We start from the raw sequence: 24,111 nt of genomic DNA, 5'->3' as shown, positions 1-24,111 counted from the left end.
ACCAGCCCTCAGAGAGCACAGTAGGGAAAGCGCTGCAGCATGTTCACACTGTCAGATTCAAGTGCAATGGCGTGGCCACATTAGCAGCTCTTACAACGCCAGAGAGAGCAGTGCATTGTGGTAGCTATCCCAGCATGCAAGTGGCTGCAATGTGGTTTTCAAATGGAGGAGGTGGGGTGGAGTGTGACAGGGAGTGTGTGGTGTGTATGTGGGGGGCTGAGAGAGGGTCAGTATGCTGTCTTGTAAGTTCAGACAGCAGCAGACCCCTACCTCCACCCCGCCACAACAAGCAGCATTTCACACTAATGGTTGCTTTGTCCCAGAGCAGATAAGCATGCCAGCTGTCAGAAACAGAGCTTTGAAAGGCTATATCAACATTCCTGCAGCCGATTCCAAAACAATGACAAGAGTGGGCACTTGACTTAAAGGGATTATGGGATGTTTCCAGAGGCCAATCATAGCTCAGTAATTCAACACCTCATTCACACGGACACTGGGGCGTTTCAGCCGAGGCGCAGCAAGTGTTATACTTCTCGTGGAGGTGGATTACAAGGAGCGCTCCAGCTGCAGAGTCCAGGCACTCTAAGTGCCTTGCCAGTGTGGACTGGTCATGAGTTAAGGCGCCTGGAGCTGCTTTAATGAGCTCTAAACTTGCAAATGTAACCAAACCCTGAGAGGGCGTAAGGCCGGCAGCATCTAATATACCGACACATGAGCATAGCACTTAAAAGGGCACCATGGCCGACCCTACAGATACCACTAAGGCAAAATCTCCAAAGGCCGCACACATGGACACCCACACCTAGAACAGAATCAACATGAGCAAGCACTTGAAGAACTGTTGCTTTTCTTCACTTTTGTTTTTCTGAAAACAAAAAAAAGTTAGCAATTTTTTGATGTAGACAATTTGCAACAAAATTCCCACCCACCCATTATTTTGTGGAACGATGAGTACTTTCATATCAGAATTCAGCCCATTATCTCCGGCGTCTTCCTGAAGTACTAGTACTTTAGGTGAACAAGCAATCATGATAAAAATCAAGTGCAAAACGGTTCAAATTATCCATGCCTGAGTTTTCTACCAAGTACATTTGCTATTCGCTACTTTTTACTCATCATTGCTCAGCTGGATTTAAAAATCACAAAATGATTGTTCTCACTAGAGTTCTATCCTAACCCCGCAGTACAAATCCAAAAATAATTCAACATACTGTAATCAGTTATCCTTTCTAGTCTTTTCCAAGCTTATCCTTAATGTATGCAGAAGCAATTCAAAACAAACCATTTCTTCCACAAAAAAGCATATAAGGATGTACTATACCATAAAGCTGACTGAATTGCAAGAGAATGTACTTCAGTTGAATGGTACACATTGTCAAAAAAGGAAAGCTTATGAGATCAGAACTAAAACGCCTAATAAATATTCTTAAAATGATCACCTTTATCTTCTTCTGGAACAGAAACAAACTTCTCTGTACTGCTTTTTCCCCATTAGATAGCCATGAAGGGTAACAAGGACCTTTGCACCTTTGACCTTGCTCTAGCCTCGCTCAGTGCACCCCTCCATTACTTGACAGGCCCTGTATTACAGTGGAATCTCAATGCTGTGATTCTCTGATTCTCACACTGGGGGTATGGCTACATCTGGAATTTCAAAGCGCTGCCCCGGCAGCGCTGCGGGAGCGCTGCCGCGGCAGCGCTTTGAAGTGTGAGTGTAGTCAGAGCAGCAGCGCTGGGAGAGAGCTCTCCCAGCGCTGCACGTAAACCACATCCCTTACGGGTGTAGCGTGCAGCGCTGGGAGCCGCGCTCCCAGCGCTGCTGCCCTGATTACACTGACGCTTTACAGCGCTGTATCTTGCAGCGCCCAGGGGGGTGTTTTTTCACACCCCAGTTGCAGCGCTGTAAAGTGTGAGTGTAGCCAAGGCCTGTGTCTAGGTTACTACACTCTGTGTGCTAGCAGCCGAATGGGTTTGAGCCCTGCAGCTCTTCCCTTTAGGAGCAGTGAGCTGTGTGCGAATAGGCTGACATCAAACAGCCTTTACAAAACAAAGGATTGTTTAACCCCAACAGTAGGAACAAAGCATAACAAGAGCAAAGGGTTATTAACACGACAGTCTACACACACATGTATATTACCTAACTGGATTTACGCCAGTCTAACTCTATTAATTGCATTGGAGTTACTCCTTATTTATATTGGTGTAAATGACAGGAGAATCAGGCCAAAACAGTGGATGAAAGATTTTTCTTTCCCTCACAAAATTAGAGAGGCACACAGTAGTGGTGTGCCAAATATTTGGAAGAAGATGCAGAGCTACTTAGAACTCTGGAATCAGCAAAAACCAAGGCCTGACTTTTTTATCTGCCTCTTTAGAGTCACTAACAACAATACATTCACTCTGAAGGCTATAACATGTTCTTATAAAACAGTAAAGAGCAGAAAGCAACTAGCCAAAAAAAAATATGGTTATCCTTACAGATCTAGTCTTCTTCTGAATCTTCTTTAGATACCAGGATCATAGAATTTCTAAGAGGGACAATATGAAAGTGTCAGATTACCTCATCAACATGATGGAGAGAGAACTGAAATACAGGAATGCAAGCTATATGAAAAACAAGTTATATTTATTTTATGTCATGTATCATTAAATGGCTATTTCCACATTCAAAGTACGGCTTTTCACATTTCACTCAAAAGTGTTCATAATTTATCAAAAATTTCTAAAAAACACACACACACCCAAGCCTATTTTCACCTCACAACTATTAAACATCTTTGTTGTTATATGTAAATGTTCCTCAATCTACTACAATCATCATCATAATCCACCTCTATCAAAGAATTCATTTTAAATTATCTAATTTAAATAAATATGGATCTTGCATTCCCACTGTCTGGACTACACAGCTAACAATTATTTCAACAAGTGCTCCTGAATTCCTATTGATTTAGATGACAAATGATTTAATAAATACCAATGTAATATTTTAAGCCTGTCGTTTAATATGCAGAATCTACTGATGGCAGAATAGAAGGAGCCAGTTATTTGAATCACTAGATTTTTATGACAGTGTCCCTCCTCTGCTATAGAAAGAAGAAACAGTACCTCCAGGTGTATTGTGGCTGCCAGAGGCGCAAGGTTAGACATTGTGATTCACAGCAGTACCGCTGCTAGAAGTTACAAGATTACAACTCATCAGAGGGATTAACTGAAGTTATAATTTTTATTATTTGGCACATGCAATACGGTCAATCCAAGCCACAGCATTCTTAGAAACTATAATGAAACCGGACAAGCTATCCATCCATTTAAATTGAAGGGGAGGAAGGCAGAGGAAGAAATAGTAACTGTGACTAGATCAGGAAACAGCAGAGAGAAGGGTCATTTATGAACAAGTTTAACACAATTCTTAATTTGGTATCTGACCAATGTGAAGGTAGTGCAGTGGAAATACCAAACAGATGAGACAAATGGAGGAAAATATAAAGGCAATGGGGAGAGTGCCTCATATCATTGCTTTGGTGGGTTTTTTCTTTTTATGGAATCTCCCTTTCTGTACACTTGTGTGTTGCATGGTGAAGATCTCTGTATTTCTAATGATTAATTTGACACCAAATGTTGTCGACTCAGGCTATATTGTGATTATATTGTATATTATTTGTTTATTCAACTAGTGATGGACATACATTCCACATATAGAGGACATAAACTGTTGGATTCTTTTTCCAGACAAATGAATTTAGCCAACTTCACAATTATGATTAAATGCTTAATTGAGTTATTTTTATCATACACAGGATACATTGTTCTCTGGATTCCTTTCTACAGAATGTATTTAACTTTCATCTGAAGAGAAGGCTTCTGAAATTCAATTAATAACAACTCTTGATTGGCCATTAGGTGCAACTGAAGAGCAAAAAGTGGCTGGTAGATCAGAGCTGCATCAAATATTTACAATGAAACAGATTCTCACATTTCATTTTTCATCCTCCATGACACTGCTTGCCGGCCTCCAGTTTTCTGTAATAGAGAGCATTTCAGTTCTACTAACTGCTCTTCTTTATGAACTTAGACACATAATTTGTTGTTTTACAAGTATTGAAAAAAAGGCACGATTCTGTAGACCTTACCAATGCAAGACTCCTATTAAGTTTAATGGGAATTTTGCAGGAATATGACCTGATTATCTGGGCCCCAAATGAGACAGACAGCACTGGAGTGTTATATCAGAATTCAAACAGAATGAAAGAAGTACATAGTTCACTGCTACAAGTTACAAGCTGTAAATGAGTATTACAGGCTGTTTTTAAAATTATTTGCCACGAGTTATCAGAGGTGAAAGTAAGCCGGTACGGAGGACCGGTAAGAAAAGGAGACTGGTTAAAGGGGGTGGGGGAGAAGCCTGCCCCCTGCATAAGAATAGTTTAAACTCAGCTATTCCCTGAGTGGTTCAGCCCTCAGGGTTAGGAGAGGTTTCTGGCATCCTTGTTAATTTCATTCACAGTAGCTGGGGAGAGTGATGAGGGTGTGTTTGACCAAGGCAGGGTCAGTCCTTGTCTGCCCCCAGGGATGAGGGGATCTCTCTCCAATACTAATATACATAACAAATACAAGCATTTGGTCGCACAGCTTAAATCCAGAGCTAATAAAAGCAGGTGGAAGGGGAAAACTCACTGTCACATTGGTTTCTCATCTCCTCCCTCCCCCTCCTCCAGCCAGGCTGCAGACAAGGCTCTGCATTCCTCCCCCGCCCCCAGCAGGGGTTCTCCTCTAGGCTCTAGCTTGCAGTAGGGACACTGGCTGAGATGCCTGCTGCTGCTGCCTGCATAAGAACAGTTTAAACTCAGCTGTTCCCTGTGCAGTTCAGCCCCCAGGGTTAGAAGCCGTTTCTGGCATCCTTGTTAATTTCACTCCCAGTTGTTGTTGGGGGTGGGGGGGGGAAGAGTGTGTGTGTGTGTGACCATGGCAGAGGCAGTTCTTTTCTGCCCCTGGGATGAAGGGATCTCCTGTACACAAAAAACACAATCAATCAGGAACCATTTCCAAGTTCAAATCTATCCCATTCCCTCTCCAGCAGAGGATCATAGTTGTGATGTCCAAACTGCTTGCAGATCCTCTTTGAAATGTTACTGAACTGAGCAGGGAACAGCTGAGTTTAAACTGTTCTTATGCAGGAGGCAAGCTTCTCCCTCCCTCAGCCAGTCTCCCTGCTGCAAGCTAGAGGGAAGCCCCTGCAGCTGCTACTCAGTGCCAGGCAGGGAGAAAGCATGGAGCCTAGTGTCCACAGCCTGGTTGGAGGAGGCGGGAAGACACAGAGAAAAATGTGACAGAGAGTTTTCACTTTTTCAGGCTTATTTCAATAGTAAAGTTTTATTACAGACAGTACCGGTAGTAGTAATAGTAGCTTTATTTTCTCTATCTATGTCATGCAATGGGAGGGATCCATGAAGTACGTAGGAGAGGTGGGTTGCTTGCGATTGGACCAGATGGGTAAGAAATGTAAATTACTTTCACCCCTGCCCAAACCCCAAGGCTCCCAGCTGCCTCTGGGGGTGATTTAACGGGCCCAGCCCCTAGCTTCAGCTGAATCCCCGAGCCCTTTAAATCCTGATTTAAAAGCCCTGGGATTTAAAGGCCCCACCTCTTCTGATAGAGGCCACGCCTCTTCTGGTTGAGGCCCCTCCCCCTCCGCAGGACTCTGGAGTACCAGCAAGTCCTTTAAGTTACTTTCACCCCTGCGAGTTATGCATCCTAACCAGAACCCAGGATCTGAACAAACCCAAGGACTGAGGATCAAAATTTGGAAGCTCAGGACCATCTCTACATTTCATTAGATTCAGTGACTGAAAGCTGGGTCTCTAGGAGTGCAGCCCACACTCACACACAATGATGATATTCATAGTACTCAGAACTAGCACAACAAATCAGAATACAGTAGCTCCTCAGAGTTACGAACACTGGAGTTATGAACTGACTAGTCAACCACACCCCTCATCTGGAACCAGAAGTACACAAGCAGGCAGCAGCAGAGACCAAAAAGAAAAACAGGAAGGCAAATACAGTACTGTGTTAAATGTCAACTACTAAAATATAAAGGGAAAGAAGCATTTTTTCTGCATAGTAAAGTTTCAAAGCTATATTTGGTCAATGTTCAGTTGTAAACTTTTGACAGAATAACCATAACATTTTGTTCAGAGTTACTAATAACCTCCATTCCCGAGGTGTTAATAACTCTAAGGTTCTACAGTATAAGGAGTTCTGAGCAGGGCCACCCAGAGGATTCAGAGGCTTGGTTAGGGTACGGCTGGGTAGAGTAGGGCTGGGTCTTCAAAGGCAATTCAGCAGCAGGTCCCTCTCAGAGGAAAGGACCCGCTGCCAAATGCTCCCGAAGAATGAAGCAGCGGCGGTAGAACAACCTAAGTGCCGCCGATCACGGCTTCTCTTCCCCCTACCCCGCCTCTTGCAGCACTCGTACTCACCGGGCAGTGCTCCGAGGCTTCGGTAGCACTTCAGCGGCGGGTCCTTCACTCGCTCCGGGTCTTCCGCTGCACTGAAGGACCCTCCACCGAAGACCCAGAGCAAGCGAAGGGCCTGCCGCCGACGTGCCACTGAAAACCTGGAATGGCTCGTGGTGCCCCTGTGGGGCCCTGGACCTGGGGCAAATTGCCCCATTCCCCCCCACACTCCCCCGGGTGGCCCTGATTCTGAGAGAGTTTATAAATCAGGGTGTCACTATCCTAACAAAAAAAGGCAGTCACTACTGAAGAGCCTTTGTAGGCACTTGTCATAAACAGATAGCTAAGGGTTAATGTCTCTTTCACCTATAAAGGGTTAACAAACAGTGACCCGCAAACACCTGACCAGAGGACCAATCAGGAGACAAGATACTTTCAAATCTCGTGGAGGGAAGCCTTTGTTTGTGGGTTTTGGGTTTGGGTTTGGCTTTGTTCTCTCTGGGTCCTGGACGGGACTAGAGGGGCAACCAGGTTTCTGCCAATCTCCCTGCTACAGTCGTTTATCTATTCAGAATTGTAAGTAAGAAAAGGCGGTCATAGTCTTTTAATTTGTTTTTTTTCATTTACATATGTGTACTTGCTGGAAGTAGCTTAAATTGTGTTTCTGCTGGAGAAAGTTTCTTTCTATTGTTTATAAGTTAAAAGACCCTGTAACTGTTTACCATCTAAAATGCAGAGATAAACCTTTTACCTTTTTTCTTTCTTTTTTTATTAAAAGCTTTGCTTTAAGACCTGTTTGAGTTTTCTCCTAGTTAAGGTTCAAGGGAATTGGTGGGAAGAAGGGAAGGATAAATTTTCTCTTTGTGTTAGATTCACGCAGCTTGAATCTGTAGTGCCTCTGGGTGAGGGGGAAGGTAACACTCCTCTCAGTGTGGTGATTCAAGAAGTTGAATCAGGCGATCTCCTAGTGTTCCCAGGGCGGGAAGGAGCTGGGAGGAAGAAGGGAGGGGGAAGGGATTGGTTTATTACCCTTTGTTATGAGACTCAGGGAATCTGGGTCTTGGGGTCCCCAGGGAAGGTACTGGGGGAGACAAGAGTCTATCAAGTGCTCTACTCTAAGTCCTGATTGGTGGCAGCCTATCAGATCTAAGATGGTAATTAAGCTTAAGGAAATTCATGCTAGTACCCATATTTTGGACGCTAAGGTCCAGATTTGGGAATTATACTATGACAGAACTACCTGTGAGAAAATCTGTGCTAAGAATAGGTTGCTTGAATCTACTTATTACTCGGAGCACAAGTTTAAAATAAAATTCTCTTTCAAAGTTAACAAAACATTATTGACCAGTTACCTGAAAAATGTTATTCTGGAATTACAGGTACACAAAAAAAAAAGTCCTAAAAACAGCCTTTAGGGCTCAAATAAATTTGTTAGTCTCTAAGGTGCCACAAATACTCCTGTTCCTTAAGGGTATGTTTCTTTTAAACTCAGTAATGGCTTTGATGCTTTCCAGTTTTTGTTAAAACTAAAATTCACTTTCAGGTGACACTCTGTGTGTGCCTACACACTTTTAGCTTTTCTCTGAATCTGTAAGAGATTTTAAAAGTGCTGTGAAACAAGTTGTGGTTGCTAAATATTTCTGTGTTTAGTCCTGCTCCTAGGCTTTATTTCCTGTGACGGAGTTGGAGGAAGACCAATAACAGCAATTTCTGTTTGATAAAATACATGCACAGGCAAAGCCTTTAAAATACTGTCTAGATATTTTTCATAGACCCTAAAAGTTCTGTGCTCCCCCTGCCTCACGCACATGGTAGAAGGGAGCAGCCATGGTGAATGCACCTTCTCTAAATAGCCAATTTTTCCAATCCACAAAACATGTTCCTGGAGAGGCAGGTTAGGAGGGGGAAGCAAAAGCTAGGAGGCAGCATACCCGTTGCAGGGATATGGGAGATCAGCAGCAGTATTTGGGGAAAGTTAACATAAACTGCCAGTCTCTGAGTCAGAACACAAGCAGAGCTTGGCAGGAAAGAGAAGCATAGTTACTAACCCTATCCAGACCCTACTACCATGGCTAGACTCTAACACAGATGGATCGGTGGGGCCAAGATCCTACATACATATCACATACATCATTTTCTGGTCCAAACTCCTGGTTAATTTACAGGTTTCCAGTCCCCCAGACTGGAAGGGCAGGGGTTGGGAGGAGATATCTGGAAAAGTAGCAGCAGAAAGATGCTGAGAAAATGCTGGTGGAAAAGAAGGACAACCAGAGATACAGAAGTGAGGGTGGGAACAGAGCAGTGGTTAATTAAGTGGCCATCTTGACAGAAGTCTCAGAGACAGATTAAAACTATGGAGAAAGAGCACAGATGACTGAGACAAAAATCAAAGAGAGAAAAAATTAGTGGAGGAAGGCATTGGAAGAGAACAAGCTCCAGGGATGACAGGGGAACACTAAAGAAAGTAATCGACAGAATCACTAAAACATGGTAGAGAACTGATATTTTCAGAATGTTTTTAAAACTCAGTTTCTACATGCTGTATTTAACTATGGAGTATGATTAGAAGCATATAACGGGGATGTTTAGTTAAGAGATATAAAGTATCAAAATGCAGTATTGCATAAAATTGCTTGGACTCTTAAAATGCACACGTTGAGCTTAAAACTACCAGATCTGTGATTTGGAACATCATAACCAAATGGGGAGACAGTTCCAAGTATTGCTCTTTATGGGATATTCCCATCTTGGGGGACAGAGCGTGTGCTGCAGAAAGATAACAGTCTGGGGGCTCCATCTTCCCACCATGAGTTTCATAAGGACAGCGGGAGGACAATGCATTTATCTATCTATCTGCAGGTTTTATGCTGCCACGCATCACTGTAATATGTGAGTACCTTCCACATAAAAGCAAAGCAATACCAAAATCCCTAGTGAACTTCACGGATTCTCAGGCATTTCTCCCTTTTGGGCATCAAACTCTGCTTAGGATAGAATTTTTTGTTTGTGTTTTGGAGGAGGTTTTTTGGAGTAGAGAGGGAGCTGGTTGGCAGGAGGCTCGGGGCAGAAGCAGCATTCATACTGTGAGCACCACTTACGGTGGAAAGGCTTTGTCAAAGAGGAAAGTTTTGCAACATTTCCTAGATGGACAGACTCTGGATTTATCTAATCTCCACTGGAAGACTGTTTGCTAGCCAGATCCCCCTGACTGGAAATGTTTTGTTCCCAGGTGTCACATGCTTTGTGACCTGGTTTGTCCCAGAGGAACACAAATGTCAAGATTGCTCAAAAGCCTGTCCCTTCTTCCCCCTGTGAATTTCAAGACAGGGCCTGTTGCATAGTCTGGGGTGAACACTACTGTGCAGACAACTAACTTCCTCCTCCCTCACCCCATTGGGGGCAGGGAGTCCTCTGTGTACATCGATGTAGGATGAAAAATCTACTGTTTTTCTGTGTAAACACTCCCTGTACAAATTATTTTCATTGTCAGTTGCCATATAAAATACATTTAATAGTCTGATCTTCTCAATACAAAACATCCCAGGCACATCAACAACTACCTGTAGATGAAAATGTGGTCACAGAACTAAAATAGCAAGCCACACTGCAGAATATTAATACTCCATAAGTTATATACCAACTATGGCTAATTCCAGTCAATGGATTGACAAGCATGCATTGTACTTCTATGGTACAGAAATGCAAAATATTATGTATATTTACATTTTAATGAGAGAAAATATTTTAATTCAAGTCCTAATAGACTGTACTGTTTTAAGGTTGTTTTTTAAAGTCCAGAAAAGAGGAGACTAGCTATAACAACAGAACGTCCCAGTAATGAAACTCTTCATAGGAAAGAATAAAAAGATATAACATATATATTATAAAACATTTTGGCTGTATGTAACAGTGTGAATTCCATGTTTGTTGAATGCAATTTATTTTGATATTTTCTCTGTAGTAAACTCCCAGAGATACTAACCATATCGCATAGCATTTTTAAAGCAAGTTTGCTATTAAGGAAATACATTCTAGTGTCTTCAAAAATCATAGAACAAAATGTCGAAGAAAAAGAGAATTGGTACATTACATCAAATCACACTGGGTGATACTAGTCTGGTTAATAACTGAAATTGGTCTGATCATGAACTATTGTAAAGCTCCAGAAAGAGCTAGGTCAGTTTACATCAAGTGAAAATCTGGTTTATTTGTTTCTTTCTTCAGCAAATGTTATGTCTAGAAAGGCTTGAATTTAAAAACATGACAATGTGAAACACCAACAAAACATACACCCTCTTCTTCCAAATCATCTCTATAGATCTGAATTGAGACCACTAACTTATTTTTCACAGGCCACAGAACAGCCATTAAATGGTTAAAACTTTTCATCACTAGTAACAGGATTCAAATGAGCAACCTAAAAGTGAAAGCTTCATTACCAAAATCCCAGCTCATCCAATTAATTGTTTTTAAATGTATGGTAAATTTAGGGTCATTCAGAAGACTGTAAAGAATTAAAAAAATACATGAATTTACCCACATGAGTAAAAGTGAAAGATCAGTCCTGCAACAGCAACGTTTCTCTTTTTTCCTTAAGTGGAATTCTTTATTAATAAAGAATCCATTCTGAATAAAGAGTTCAGTTCTGAATGGAACTATTTGCAGGAGAAAGCATTACTCAATTTAAGTAAGGGCTGTGGACTTGGCTCCAAAATAATTATTTGACAAATAAGACCCATTACAGTTGAACTACAGCCCACAGGAGAATGCACTAGGCTGATCTGGCTGAAAGAGAAATGTTTTACTCTTTAGATGTTGCTTTTCATCTTTTGAATATCAACCACACACACTGAGTGTCTGTGAGACAGCTCCAGCCAATTCTTTTTCCCCTTCAGCACTGAAGTTCAAGCTCCAGGCTTTTTTTAATTTCCAAGGCATTTGGAATATCAAGCTCTGCAGAATTACCGTTTATGAAAGTAAGCAATCTACTCTATTTAGAAAAAAAAGATGAGCCTCACATATCTATAACCAATGTATTCTTTAATTAACTTTAATATATGGATATTGCACCTAACAATGTCTCATTTGCTATTAAAGGGATGCCATCAACTTAAGAATCACATTTGTCAGAAAAGCATTTAAATACTATAGTTACTTGTAATACCTGCAACTACTACAGATGAAAGACTAGAAAGGAAAATATGTTTCTCTAGTTTTTTCCAGTTTAATGCTTTGTGCATTTAACAACACTTTGTGTGTATATGTAGTCAGTTTCTCTGCTTTCTACATGTGTGTGAAACTAACTGGTGTTTTTTAAATGACTAGATTTCAAGTGGATGGTATCGCTTAGAGCACCATTGGAAAGATCAATTTATGTGAGTGAAAAAGACTAGTATGAGGGATTCTTCCTTGTCAGAACCAATAACCTTTTAACATACTAATATCAAGAGTATGCACTATTTATTTTAATTATTTTCCTTATATTGATTTTCTTTACACATATAGGTTTTATCAACAAATGTGAAAGAAATCAAACTTATCTACAGAAGCAGAAAACAAAGCTTGTTAACTTAGTTTTTATTTACTAATTGTTGCTTACTGATGGATTTAAAGGGATACTAAGGTAGTTCATGCCTAAAGTTCAACCTACTATATCTTAACACTGTTTTAATATGGGGAATGCATAAGCAAGTTGTGAAACAGGCAGGATTGTGCCAAGGTAAGACATTGTGGCCCTCTCAGGGAAAGGTCTCCAACCGTCAACACTCTGTCTCCTTTGTGTAGGGGAAGGTCACAAGTTACGGCTTGATGCTTAAAATCCATCCATCTCCCTGTCCTAATTTCACCGTTGTGTCCAGATCAAATGCACCCTCTCTTGCCTCAACAGGCTGGGGAATTTGATGTTGCTGGGGCTGTTCCCCTTCACCACCAGCTCCAAGGGAGAGACACACACAATGAAGGACACTGGGTAGCTCCTCTCCATCCTACTCCCCCCACCCCTGCCTTGTAATCTCTGGAACCCATTGGCGAGTTGGTGGGTAGGAGTGCTAGTTGGCCTTCACACCCTAGGTCCAAGGATATAACCAGAGGCCGTGTGGAGCCTCTTTCGGCTGCATTTCAGCACCTCACCCTACCCACACTGAACTAGTTAGGGGAAACCAAACTAGCAGATGCTGCAGGTCTAGCTGATCTCCTGTTCGGGATCAAAAAGGAATTTTTTCTCTCACAAGCCAATTGGCAGAGGCCCAAGGAGTTTTTTGCTGTTGTCACAGCACCTTCAGCTCAACCAAATACTAATGAACCTACTTAGTACCTAACTGAGGTACTTGGTTGAGTTGTTAACTTGTCATAATTTAAGGCCAATTTCCAGTACAGTTAAAAGGAAAAAAAATAAAAGTTGCCAGAGGTAAGAGACCTGGGCTTTTGCTGATAGGCTTTGGGCTAATGGGCTAGGACTACCAGGTCTCACCCTCACAGGCCAAAGGTCCCACGCTGCTACACCCTCAGTCTCCACTGTGGGGCAGGCAGCAGAGTTGTAGGAATCATGAGCTTAGTCCTGGGAGTTAAGCTGAGGAGATCCAGACTAGCCTGAGTCATGGGTTATATAGCAGTAGCTCTGTAGCCCCGCAACCAATATTTTTTCTGATATTCTATACAAGTGACCAAATTAATATTACAGGTACATGACAATGTTATTAGAGGTTGCATGGCTAAAATGCCACATGTTGAATTTTTTTTTTAAACGACAAAAATGTGTGTCCAATATGTTGATTCACAAACAGAACACTATACATGTTTTTTCTCAACTTGGAATGGGCTGTAGTTGGCTCCAAGAGAGACTTAACAGCTCAGCTGATCTCTTTTCATATCCCAATTGTTTATTCTTTACTCAGTTCCCAAGGGGTTTCCTCTATTGTGTTCCAATAGCTGTATAAAGGTTAGAGAAACAAGCTATTTATTAGGTGAAGGATCACCAAGTTACTTCCCCCCCAACCCCACCCCAGAGAGCAAGCAGCTCAGATTACCCATCAATCAATTATATTTTTCAGGTATTTTACATGGACATGTTGTGGGGTGTTTCAAATGCCAGTAACAGCCTCTCTGTACAACAGGTGTCCATGTTACATAAACCTTCACCACAGCTGTCAACAAAACTGACCATCTCAGCAGAAAGCCATGAACTGAACAGGAACAGAGACTCAACCTGTCTTTCCATTAGAGGTAGCCCTCCAGATCAAGAATGAGACATATTGGAGGTAGCAGCAGAGGAAGCTTGAACTACACCTCTACCTCGATATAACGCTGTCCTTGTGAGCCAAAAAGCCTTACCGCATTATAGGTGAAACTGTGTTATATTGAACTTGCTTTGATCCACCGGAGTGTACAGCCCCGCCCCACCCCTCCTGCCCCCCAGAGCACTGCTTTACCGCGTTATATCCAAATTCGTGTTATATCGGGTGGCGTTATATCAAGGTAGAGGTGTACTTTCAGTTTCCAGAAAAGTTGATCTGGCATTTTACTCAGGTACTAAATTCATATATTAAAGTAAATAATAACAACATTTAATCATATACTTCTCAACATTGCAAGGGCACTAATATGACTGGACAAAAGCCTCCTGTGACATTAGCTAAAAAGCTTAATGAACTAGCATATGCTGCCAACATTTGCAATAGTTCTGCCTTCTACAGAAACTCAGTATCAGATCTAGCAAATAAACCTGCACACCCTCCCAAACACCCACAAACCTCACAGTGGACAGCAACCACTTCTTACCAACAGTCCTCTATGCCCTCTTTCGTTGAATAAAGGTATATGCATAATGCAGGCAAAATCTCATTTTCCTGTTAAGTTTGAGGACTCATCCTATGTGCCTTTATAAAGCATTCAGGGCAGTAATGAAGAGCACAATTCACTTCAGGCCTAAGCCTGTTTCAGATCCTCTCTCTAGAGCCTAGTACCATAGAACAGCTCACTGGATTTTATTAAGCTTCTTTACCCGTTGTTCTATATTTTGGGCATTGACGTTAACTTTCATCTTGGCATATGAATAGTTGGAATGCCCTCCAACCCCTTTGCCATAACATTAGAGAGTTTTCACCATGAATAGGGGACATGCAGACAAGTACACCCCCTTAGTACAGAATAGTCGATTACTTTTTGTCAAGGTCCAAATTTTTTGGTCAAGTTATAGTCAAGGTCTAGACTCCAGAGAAACATTTTCCACATGGCAATAACAATAATAAGTAACTAAAAAGATTTTGCGGTCCGTTCAAAAGCACATTGGTGGTCCAGATTTTACCCGCAGTCCAGCTGTTGACTACCCCTGCCCTTAGTGAGAACATCAAAATCATCAACACAACTATACTCTGCTGAAGGCATTTTCTCATCCTGTGTTATGAAACCCATCAGTTCCTATGTTCTGTGGCCCCAACTCAGCAAAGCACTTAAACATATACTTAATTTTAAGCACGTTTAAGTCCCATTTAAGTCAATTAAATAATACTTTGACAAAAATTGATTAGGAAAAATGATTTTCCTTATGTCTGTGCAATTACACTGTAGTTAGTGGAACTGAATGGATATAACAGATCAAACATGTTAGTTCTGTCTGATGCTCACAGAGTTTAAAAAAAAAACAGAGAAATCTGGATTGGATTAAGATAGGAAACATGGAAAATTATTTACTTGATATTATTTAAAAGCATGATGTGCAGACTCAGTTTCTTCAATTCAGTACTCGAAAAGCTTCCTATGCCATATATCACACAGCACATCATCCTTTGGCAGCTTCCACATAATGAAAAATGTAATAGTGTATTCCTTAAATGTTTTTAAAACTGCTTTACAAAAGCAATCATCCTTTTTTTTTTTTTTAAATTCAGTATGACCATTTAATCTTGCAAAGCAAAATTTGTTCCATTTCTTCTCAGGAAAGCTGGCAAAACAGCATATTGTTCTGGCAGACAGCTACCATAAACGTCATAGAGGGACTCACTGAGCTTCTTAAAGGGACACACCATCCTGGATTTAACAGGTTTGAAAATCACTGTAAATGTAAAACAATAAAAAATTTCTCTAAGAGAAATCAATTTTGAAAACAAGCAACACCATGGTAAAGTATCCTTTAAAGAAGCCAGGGGGTCCCTCCAGTGATATTCCATGGCTCCAAGCCAAAACAAATGGTGTAGTAATATTACAGCCAGACTAAAAGATATGCCACAAGTTTGTCTTGAAGTTGTGATTAGACTGTTCGGATTTTTTTAAAAACAAATGAACTTGAAGGCCTTTAAAGTATAACTATAAAGCATGACTTATTAAGCATAATTAAACATTAGTTTTTAGTCAATCACAAGGATTGTTATGCATGCCCACTGTCTAGTTTAAGGTGACTGTTAAATTCCAGTGCAAGCCTGTAAAGATACACGGATCCTGTTTTGCTAGATTATGTTGTAAATCAACAATTCACTGAAAGATTAAATATGAAAAGTAATCTCTAAAATGTGCAGGTGAGTTTTGTCATCGGTCACTTCAAGCCTACTCATCTTTTAGAATTTTCGATCCTATACAACGGTTTAGATTGGAAGGGAGTATTAGTATGTTTCTTTGATATGCTAATAATGATGTATTTTATAGTCATGTACATCAATCATATATAATCACTCATTAAGAGAGACTTTTCCAAAAGGTTACAATAGAGCCGTAGAGGAGGGAAAATTTCCATTTGGGTAGTATGTTAGTAAGAACTTTGTTTATCTTATCTACCAATGCCATCAATTTCAGTTTTTCAGCACTGCAAGGATATTCTATGGAAATATTTACAAACTAACAAAGATTAAAAGAAATGCATCACTCTTGCAAACAGAAAACAGGAAAAGCAGCTAAGAACATACTGAAAGTATCTCTAAAGTAAAGTAAAGTAAGGACCTAATTCTCTATTGCTTAAGCTCATCAATGGGAGTTTGGGTGCACAAGGAATTCAGGATTCAGCCTTTTGTGAAGATTTTGTATAGTACATAGAGACTACTTTTACATAGCTTTCTAGCAAAGGAGAAAACAAGGTCTGCCTTTTATTTATAAACAAGCTATACAGGCTCCTGATGACAATCCAAGATTAGACTAACAGAGTACTAAATTAGGTAACCAATATTGTCCCCACATAATAGGCTCCTATAGTTTTTACTGAGACCATAAAGCTTCTTAGAAAAACAAATGGCTCTTTCCTTTTTGAAAAGCCCTCTTTGTTTGTAACGGTATCTGTCCAGGAGAAATCAGTCATGCCAAGAAAAAATAATCTCCACACTACATAAGAAAATAACCAGAGTCATAAGAAGACTACAAAATACAATAACTTGGTTCTTATTCTTTTAGATAATTAAAATATCATTAACATGAAAAATCACTAGTTCCAGTACAACATACCAAGAATTTATGTCAATCCATTCACTTTTCTCCCATCCCAGAAACTAGAGAAAATCTTGGGAATCATATTAAATAAATATCCTACTAAACAGTGAGAAACACTGGAGGAGATAAATGCAATGCACAAAGTGACAGACAGAAAGAATGTTTTCTGGATAGAAAACAGTCACAGTCATAATTAAATAGACAAAAAGCCTAAGGACCATTTTTATAGTGGGGCTTATGCATCAGTTAGCTGCCTATGTCCTTCATATGAAGTTATCCTGAATTAGTGTTCCAGTGACTGTTAATCTCCACCATTTAAATTTCCTTCCAAAAACATTTATTTTGCATTTTAAACTTTATGGTTCCAACAACCACTTTCACTAGTTTACTGCAAATGTATACCTTAATTTTCCCCCCAAATCCATTTTTTTTCTTTCCCTGCACAAACAAATCCATGCAGCCTTCCTCCGCACAGGCACACGTGAAACAGACGAGCCTGGAAGAGATAGGGAATAAAGGAACTTGACACATCTGCCATTGCACTTCACACAGGAAATGTATACATCCAAGCCTGCAGTTCCAGGTTACTTCATGCCATAAGAAACAGTTTCATCAACATATTTAAAAAAAAAACAACTGAGATAAGCAATGCAGCTTTTAACCGTCTGCATATGATGAAGGGCTGACACTGAAAGAATATTCATCAAATAGGCTCATTTAGAGTTTTAAAAAAAATCTCCAACAGCCTGTGTACCAAAAAAAAACCCGAAGCGCATCGTAATAATGAGCAGAACAGCCGCGGAGTCGAACCAAAGCAGCTCATTCTCCATCCACCTTTCTACCTGCTACACCAGCAGAGACGGTGGCAGGGATGGGAACCCAGCAAATAATCAGCAGCAGCAGCAGGCGACTCCGCCTCCAACAAGCGCAGCGAGCAGGGTGCACGTACCCCAATCCCCCTACCTCGCACACACACACTGCAGCCCCCTTTCAGCTTACCACCAGCGGCGTCTGCAGACGGGATCCCGGGGAGGGGGATCGCCGGCCAAACTGCACGTTGAGGACGAGGATTCCTGCAGGGCCCCTCCTTGTCCACGCACCGGCACCTCCCTCCCCTCCAGCAGCCTCTGGGTCTGGGAAGGGGGCGGACTGCAGCGAGGCGAGGCTGCGGGAGTCATGCAGTCCTTGCAGCAGGCAGCTGCTGCCTCCTAACCTACCACTCTGCCCCACCCCGCAGCCGGCTCAGTCCCCCCCTCCCGCCGCGCTGAGCCCCGGCACCTTGTCTTCCAACACAACAACAATGGGGATAATGAGCGGTCCTGGGGGCTGGCCCGGCCCCTCCTCTCCCCGCCCCCCACCTCCTCAGAGGGTTGAGTCAGCAGCTGCACTGGGGAGACCCGCGGTGCCCTCCGCAGCGCTGTCTATTGGCGCCGGCCGGGAGCAGGGTGACTGACTCCTGAGCTCTGCCAGCCGCAGCACAGCCCAGGGGGGATGGGGTGTCACTCCCGCCAGCTGCGCTTCCCCCGCGAGCGGGAAGAACCCCACAGCCGCCCCGCCTGCCCTGCCAGCTGCTGCCCGGGCACGGCGGGGCCCCTCCGCATCAGAGCCTGGCAAGGTGCTGGAAGGAATTGTGGGTAGCTCCGGCTGCTTGTTGCCAGCTCTCCCCTGCAGCAGGCTACGTCCTGGCAGCCTGGTCGCGGGTCCCAGGCACTGGGCGCTCCCCGCTGCAGGGGGGTCCATCATCAGGATTCCCAGGGTCTTCAGTCCCTTTCTAGCCCCCTCCTGGGGAGATGGGGGGATTGGTTGTGGGGGTGGCTTCAAAAGGACCAGTGGGGACAGGGCTGGCTTTAGGAAGTGCTTGGGGCCCAATAGTTTCGACAGGGCCCCGGCAGGGATGACTATAAAAAAAAAAACTGTAAAAAAACACCTGGAGCTTGTACTCACCAAAAGGTGCTCTGAGTCTTTGGCAGCAGGTCCTTCACTTGCTCCAGATCTTCGGAGGCACTGAAGGACCTGCCACTCAAGTGCCGCCAAAGACCTGAAGCGCTGCCAGGTGAGTAAAAATTAAAAAGGCGCCTCTAGCCAGGGAAGAGATTCTCACTGGGTGCAGGGCCTTCTTAGGCGCGGGGCCTGATTCGAGGGAATTGGTGGAATTGGCCTAAAGCCGGACCTGAATGGGGAAAACAGCAGTCGTAACTCACCTGCCACTGGTCTTCAAGTTAACCAGTCTCAAAAGCCTACTCTTGCCAAGTGATTATACTCCAAATGAGGCTTTTCTCTCTCCCTCCACCCCCATGTGAGCATGATAATAATGAGCCACAACTATGAAACCACCATTGCACATTTAGCAAGCATTTGGGCAACCATTTGGGACTGGCCCCCTCTTTTTTGTTCAGTATATAGCAGGACCCTGGTGCAGGGCTAGTTTCCCACAGAATTTCAGAAGGTAAGGTAATGCAGGGGCTCCTTTTTTATATTAGCTTAAAGGAAAGCATCTGTTTACAAAAATTAGGTTTCTGTCTGAAAGGTTTTACCCACTGTTGTTACTACCAGTAACACCTGTCCTTCATATTAGTTAAAGAAGATCATCTCTATTTTTCTTCCAATTGGTTTACTTTGTGTATTTAACAGCACTGAAGGTATAGCCATTTTCACTGTTTCCCCTTTTAGTCATTTTCCCCTGTTCTTTGTAGTGGTCTTTCACTCTGCACTACAGGAGAGAAAAATATTTTAAAATAGGAAAATGTGATTCTAAACCCACACAAATTTCCAGAGTAATACCTACAAATATTTTAACCTTTCAAAATAATTTATTTTTATATTTCAAATTGAAAGGTATCGCTTTTATTGTTTGTGAAGGGTTGCTGAGGTAGTAAGAATTAGTATGATTGTTTTCTGGATGTGTACCATCCAATGACAGTGCAGTTACAGGGTGGGAGTTTTGTCTAGTGGATGATGGAACAGTCTGGGGGTTAGAGCTTCTGTTCTGAGTTCTATTTTCAGCTCAATGACTGACGTACTTTGTGACCCTGAGCAAGTCATTTAACTTCTCTGTAGCTTGGTTTCCCCATTTATAAAATGGGTATTACAATAGCTACTTATCTCACAGAAATATTGAGAGGCTTAATATTTGTAAAGCACTTCTAGATCCTCAGGTGAATGGTGTTATAGAAACACTATTTTTTCATAAAACTACAGCAAGTACATGAAGAATAGTTAACTTTGAAATTAAGTCTTAGTCCTGTCTAACTCACACTCCCTGGTACTTTTCATAAAGGGATTGCCAAAATGTCTCTTTTCCCTCTTGTGCAGTGGGCTATAGGACAATTGACCATGTCCTTACACTATAAAGGTTACTCCACTTCAGTGTCTATGTTTTGGTAGTGTGCTTGTGTATTAAAGTTAAACATTACATGTCATAGATAGACATAAAGATCTGCTGTCTTCCTCCATTAGAAATCAGTCCTCTCTTTCTCCTGTTCCTGACTGAGAAATCCTACCTTTCTCAACACCTCTTCATTGTTTTGATTATCCAATGTAAGCCATCTTCCTTTTCCACCTAGCCTCTCCTGCTTGAGTTCTTCCTCTCGTAGCATGCCCACCCATCTGGGATCTTGTCGACTTCTTTTACAAGAAAATGGGCAGGAGCTCTCGTTCTCCATCTTTCCTCCTGACCTCCTCAGATTTTGTTCTCTGAACCCTGTGTCCTACTCTGAGATCTCTAATCTTCTATTCACTTCAAACCATTTGATTGTCAACCTGAACCTATTTCCTTACACCTGCTAATCTCCATTTTTATCGCCTCCCCCCGCAATTCATTTCCGGTCTCTTATGAATCACTCTCTTCTCTTCCCATATATATTCAAACATGCCATTTCTCCTCTCCCAAAGACAGCTAACCTCAAACCCAATTCTTTATCACCCACATCTCCCTCCTTTTCTTGATCTCAAAGCTTCTTGATGGGCCTGCCTGGCCCTAGTGCCTGTGTTATTCTCTCTGTCTACGCAGAGTATATGGTAATACATGCTTTACGTAGTAATTGTACAGTCAGGAATTTGGATGCTGTCTTTTGGGTGTCCTCTGGGACGACCACATGCTTACATTCCAAGGCCCTGATCCTGGACTGTGATGCAAACAAGCAGACCTCTGCATCTGTGGGAAGGCATATTAACAATGGGGCTCTACACAGTGGCAAGGTTCTGACCACATGCATCAAATTGCAGGATCAGGACCCAAAATTTAACTAACAATACCAACTACAAAATAAGTTTGTTTTACAGACTTATTACTATAGGATTCAATTTCTGGGCATTACTACATGACAGCATCTCATCCCTTGATTTTCTTTGATGTTGCACACAGTTGAAACATTGCCTACAAAACAAACTGTGGCAAAGGGCAAAACAGCTCAGACTTTTTATTAAAATGGTATGTTAGTTGAAATGGCAAGTGATCTTACCATACTGGTAACTAAACTGCTAATTAGGACAAATCACTCAGTTCCTTTGGATTGTATTAAAAAGCACAGCTAGTGATTTAGTCAAGCAAAAAAAATAACCTGGCAATGACAGATTAATTTAATGTATTTTAAAATAATAGATTCTATGCAGTCTCTAATCATTCCTGGTGACCTAAGTGAAATCCTCTCTATGGAAATCAATGACAAAGCTTCCATTGACTTAAAAAGAGCTAGGATTTCACCCTCAGTATGTGGCCCATCTGTATGATACCACATAGAGTGCTGCTGATGCTGGCATTTGTGACTAAATTCCAAACTAAGTCAAGTTATGAAAGCCAAGTAAGTTCCTGACTCTGCGGCGTGTATAATTTTTTACTTTTTTTTTTAAACTAACCACCAATTATGTTTTCGATGTATTGTGTGTGTGTTGGCACTGAATCTTACTCTCTAATTGGAGCATTCTTAGTATGTGAATGAGCAGTCTAATGCAAACTTGCCATTGGCTCTTAGGAGCTGAAGGTTGTCATGTACTGGTATATCATTCAAAAGATAATTTTCCCTAGGCTTGCAATAAGAACTCAGACTTGAATTATGACCACATCACCGTTATTTGGGCATTCTTAAACATATCCATCTCTCAGATACCATTTATGACTAGTGACAGTACTATGATGACTTCTCTCTTTTGGTTTTGTTAAGAAAGGAAAAAATATGGAATGCTATGACTGTCATAATATTTTTATAATTTCTTGTGCTTTCTTTATGGTTGTGATTTTTTAAAATCAAAAGGAGAAATATAGGAGATGAAAAGTGTTAGCTAATGAATTATTCCCACTGAATTAACAAACAGAGCCCTTTGACTGACACTAGTGCACACTGTTTGAACTAAGACTTCTGATTTATCACACTCAAATACCACATAAATCTCATACTGGAATTTTATGCTTCACTCACTCAAAATAGATTTTGAGAATGTCCTTTACACTATACTGGGAAAATTTTATTTGCAGTGGGCAATAAACTTTAGTGCACATGAATCTTTAAAATCCTCTTGATTTCTCCTGAATATACATGGTAGCAATAACAAAAAAAGTACTGCAAAAAGTATTTATAGAAACCAAGCATTATATTTCTCTCTCTGCTTTTGGTAGTCACAATCCTATAGGATTCCTAACTATACTTCTAAATTCACATCACAAATATATGATAATAGCATGTACTGATTTTTCTATTAAACTTCTCCTACCTTGTTTGGTATTTCATAGGACTGCTTGCTGTTCTTAGTGTGATTTCAGTTGCTGGAGAGCTATGGCTGTGTGTTTGTCTTAAAATATGAAGCCATTTCAGAGAGATTCCCCTACTCCTGCCCCCACTCCGGTCTTTTTGCTAAGTGACTACTTTACTCCCTCTAAAGACATCATGCAAAGAGGAACAGAGGGTATATATCACACATCTTTTCAGAACCATGTCTGGAGCACCTTCAGCATTGATATCCTTTCTAAAACCAGGGATAGAGAAAGATGGCCTACTGCTTCAGATCAAACACTTACCCTCTCTCCCACTCAATTGTTTCTTTCTTATGTGTCACTCCCCACCTCACCTTTGCTGGAAAAGGCACCAGTCCTACAATTACTTAGGCAGAGGACTAACTTCACTCATGTGAGTATTCTCACTGTGTTCTGATCATGCTGGTACTATTTGCAGTTACTGGGACAGATGGATCTAAGCTCCCTACTCCACTTAGAAGGAAGAGCTGCTCTACCCAGATCACAAGTGAGTACTGGGGACAACAAATTAAAAAAAAAAAACAGGGATGGGAGCAAAGGTTCAAGGTTAACAATCAGGAATTCAGAGGGGGACACTGAGCAGAGACCCTCCAACAGGCAGCACCTACTGCTGCTCAAAAGGTGTTTATGGAGTTAGTGGACACTGCCCAAAGGAACTCCATCAGAAGGTGGGATCAGATGAAAGACCAGAAATAGCCACCTCTCCTCCCAGTCGCAGAGTATCCCCACATCCACCTTCTTCCTCCTGGTATGATGGATGGTCATCTTGGCCAACATCAGGATGAAGCTGATGAGGTGGTCTCGCAACTTTGTGGGGCCATTGATGGGGTGTGTGTGTGAATTAGGATATGTGGGTAGAAGTGCAGACAGAACCTCAGTAAGAGGTTATGGAGGAGTCAGAAGAGGAGCTGGAACCTGATGCACCCTACACAGATGTGCACCAGGGTCTCCCTCTCATCGCAGGAATAGCAAGTGTCAGGAGTTTGCTGGTGTTCCTAGGGGTATGATGGCTCTCTGTAAACCAGACCTGCAGGACTTCAGAGATCTTGAGCTTTCTGCCACATCTAAAATGCATGCTGGGAACCTCTGAGCTGAGAAGTTATTTTCTGTGGATCTTATGGTCCACGAGATTAAGGTTATGATATATCTCAGGCCAAAACTCTTATTCGCTGGATGTTATAGAAAACCATACTAGCTCCACAGGGAATGTGAGACCTGAAAAATACATAAAGTAGAACTACAATACTGAAACTACATATTCTTAGGCCAAGGATTCAGTAGAGGAAAAAACAAATTTAAATTATCCCACAAAATTATTTAAAACCAACCAAATCTAATATTGGCTGGATTCCATGAATCCCTTTGTCACCATTCTTTAATGGATCATAGGTCTCACTTCACTGTCCTGAAGGTACTATATGTGATGAGAAAGTTACAAAATAAGGTCATAAAGATGTATATTAGAAAGGGAATGCAAAGATATTGTAGCTGTGTACGTGG

The 24,111-nt window shown here is 41.7% G+C and overlaps 1 protein-coding gene across 2 annotated transcripts in view; it reads right to left on the bottom strand.

Annotated features, from left to right (window-relative positions):
• The window catches only part of HECW2 (HECT, C2 and WW domain containing E3 ubiquitin protein ligase 2), a 255,307-nt gene extending 237,242 nt beyond the window's left edge, over positions 1-18,065 (bottom strand). For both annotated transcript variants that reach the window (XM_050969456.1, XM_050969458.1), the window contains exon 1: positions 17,865-18,065. The gene's annotated coding sequence lies outside the window, so the exon portion shown is untranslated. The remainder of the gene's footprint in view (positions 1-17,864) is intronic.
• Between the last annotated feature and the right edge of the window lie 6,046 nt (positions 18,066-24,111).

The sequence above is a fragment of the Gopherus flavomarginatus genome, chromosome 10 (assembly GCF_025201925.1).
Source record: "Gopherus flavomarginatus isolate rGopFla2 chromosome 10, rGopFla2.mat.asm, whole genome shotgun sequence".
NCBI classification, from domain to species: Eukaryota; Metazoa; Chordata; order Testudines; family Testudinidae; genus Gopherus; species Gopherus flavomarginatus.
This window is presented reverse-complemented; position numbering and strand designations above follow the sequence as displayed.